This window comes from Pteropus vampyrus, unplaced genomic scaffold (assembly GCF_000151845.1).
Source record: "Pteropus vampyrus isolate Shadow unplaced genomic scaffold, Pvam_2.0 Scaffold659, whole genome shotgun sequence".
Lineage (NCBI taxonomy): Eukaryota > Metazoa > Chordata > Mammalia > Chiroptera > Pteropodidae > Pteropus > Pteropus vampyrus.
In genome coordinates this window covers 102012-104644 of record NW_011889440.1, presented here as the reverse complement: position 1 = coordinate 104644, position 2633 = coordinate 102012, and positions in this window count along the sequence as shown.

Below are 2633 nucleotides of genomic sequence, written 5' to 3'. Positions count from 1 at the left end.
ATGTCATCAGTGTGAGAAATCTTTCAATCAAGATTCTAACTTTATTGGCGACCAAAGAGCTCATAACGGAGGTAAAAAAATACTACACATTTCATTTTAGTATATAAAAGTGACACAAATACATTTAGTCTTTGACAATTTGACCCAATCTCAGAGAATAGCCGAGCCTGGGTGGCATTTGATACCTAGGGAAATTGCCATTGAGAAATAATTAGTAAGATCAAAATTCCCGTCAATAATGCTAGTTAATAAGGTTAACCAGTGTGGGAAAGGCCGTTGCTGAGAAGTCAAAATAGGTTTACGATATTTGATTAAATGACTGAGTGTACTATTCTGGAAAGCCAGAATGCCATTACTTCCTTTTCCCCCAATGCTAGAAAGTTAGGCTGCTTCTAATTTTTTTCAGGAAGTCACTACAAATCGTAATTATGAACACTATGCAGAAACATGGAAAACACCTATAACAGGTAGTGAAAGGTGCAGAATTGTCGCTGTATTACTCTATGTGTGCATTTTGACAAAGGTTTAAAAGGAAATGCAGAAATGAGCATAGCTAATAAGAGTGATGGAATACTGTCTTTTACATTTGTCTAAAAATTGCTATAATTTTACAATAAATAAAAAGATGAGAAAGAATTAGATCGAATGTCAGTCTGAAGCATTAGAGAAATAGGTGTACTAGGGTAGCAAAAACAAGAAGAAATGGAAATAAATTCAGTGACACGAGAAGTTAGGAAAAGAAATTCTTCCTAATGAAAGCAGAAAGAAGGATGTAATAAAGATAAAAGCAGAATACATGGTAAAAGATGACTCTGAGAAAAAACTATAAATTGCAAACTAACATCATTAAGAAAAATGACATACAGATTTGCAACATTGGGGATGAAAACAGAAATAAACATAGGAAAAATGATATGAAAAGGTTTGTACATTTTTGTGTACACTTGAAAACTTAGATGAAAAAGCTAGTTTTCTAGGAAAATATAATCCTGGTAAACAAATGGACCGAAGAAGACACAGAAACCTAAATAGAGTAAACATTTCACATTAAATTGAAAAAGTTCTCAGAAAATTACTCCACGATAAACTTTTAAACCCAAGCCATTTTATCAGTGAATGATTTCCACCTTCAAGAAATAGAAAACCCTTTGATATACAACTATTTCGGAACGTGCAGAAACCTGATCATTTACTTCTTTTGTGACACCAGTCTGTCAAAGCTCAGAGGAAGAAACTTCAAGGCCAATATCTCTCAGGAACATTAGTGTAAAAGTTCCAGATCAGTTAATGCCGGTGCAGACTTGCAGCTAGTATGCCAGGAATCGGGGTTCTTCATATTAGGAATTATATAACTATATCGTTTCATTTTAATCAACTGGTGGAGAAAAATCAGGAAAATATATAACTATTGTTCCATTTTAATCAACTGGTGGAGGAAAATCAATCTCAATGACTAATGAGAAAGAAGCTGATAAAATTGAATATTTACTGATTATTTCAAGAATATAGACCTGGTAACAGGAAAAAAATATTTTTATAATATGATCTGAGGCTTAATGGCGACATTAACCCGAGGTTGGCAAACTACGGCCCACAGGCCAAATCCAGCCCATGTGTTTCAGTAGTTTTAACACAGCACATACCCACTCATTTCTGTATTGTCTATAGCTGCTTAATAATAGCTGCTAGAAGGGATTGTGTGGCCTGACGAAACAAGGTGTTTACCAGGAGAGCTTTGCCAATTCCCAATCTAGAGCCATCTCCATTCCATTCGGGGAGGACCAAGTCAAGGTTACTCTCTAGTCCTCATGCATGAGCAAGCAATTCACCAAAGGAGTACAAATGGACAGAAAGTGCATGAAAAAGTATGAACTCCTCAATAACCAAAGAGATGCAAATAAAAAGATAAAACTATATACTTGAGCACCTGTTATGAGGCAGGCAGTATCCCGCTCTACATAACTTCATTTAATACAGAAATCCTAGTGAGGAAAGTTCTGCTATTTCCATTTTACAGGTGCGGAAAATGCAGTCCAAAGATTGGCAAAGATTGGAAAGGACTATGTTGGGCGTAGGCAAAAATAGTGGGGAAATGGACCTTATGATTCAGAACCATGGATGGTTATATGGGTGCACGCTCCTTGCAGGGTGATCAGGGTGGAAGTCTCAAATGGAAAGCGTGCTTATGAGCTGATTCAGCGATCTCACCATTGCAATTTACTCGTGGAAATCACTGCCCAAGTATGAAAGCATGCGGATATAGGGCCTTTCTTACACTGTGCTTTGTAACGGCAAAACAGTCACCAATAGCAGCATGTTTAAGTGTGATGCAGAAATTAAATGGCATATTGTTGGGAAACAAAATTAGGTTCATAACAATATACATGATCCTAACTCTCTGAAATTATGTCTCCCACGGGAACCATGTGGAATAATGTCACCCACACGTGAACACTGATTATCTGTGAGCGGTGAGATTTTAAGCGATATTTGCTCTTTGCTTTTTCCTAAACGATTTTAATTCTTTACAATAAATTTGTATCCTTTGAATTAAAAAACTACATAGCAGTGAAAATTAATGAAATAGGGCTTCACATATCAACAAGGATAACTCTTTCAATAACAAATACATG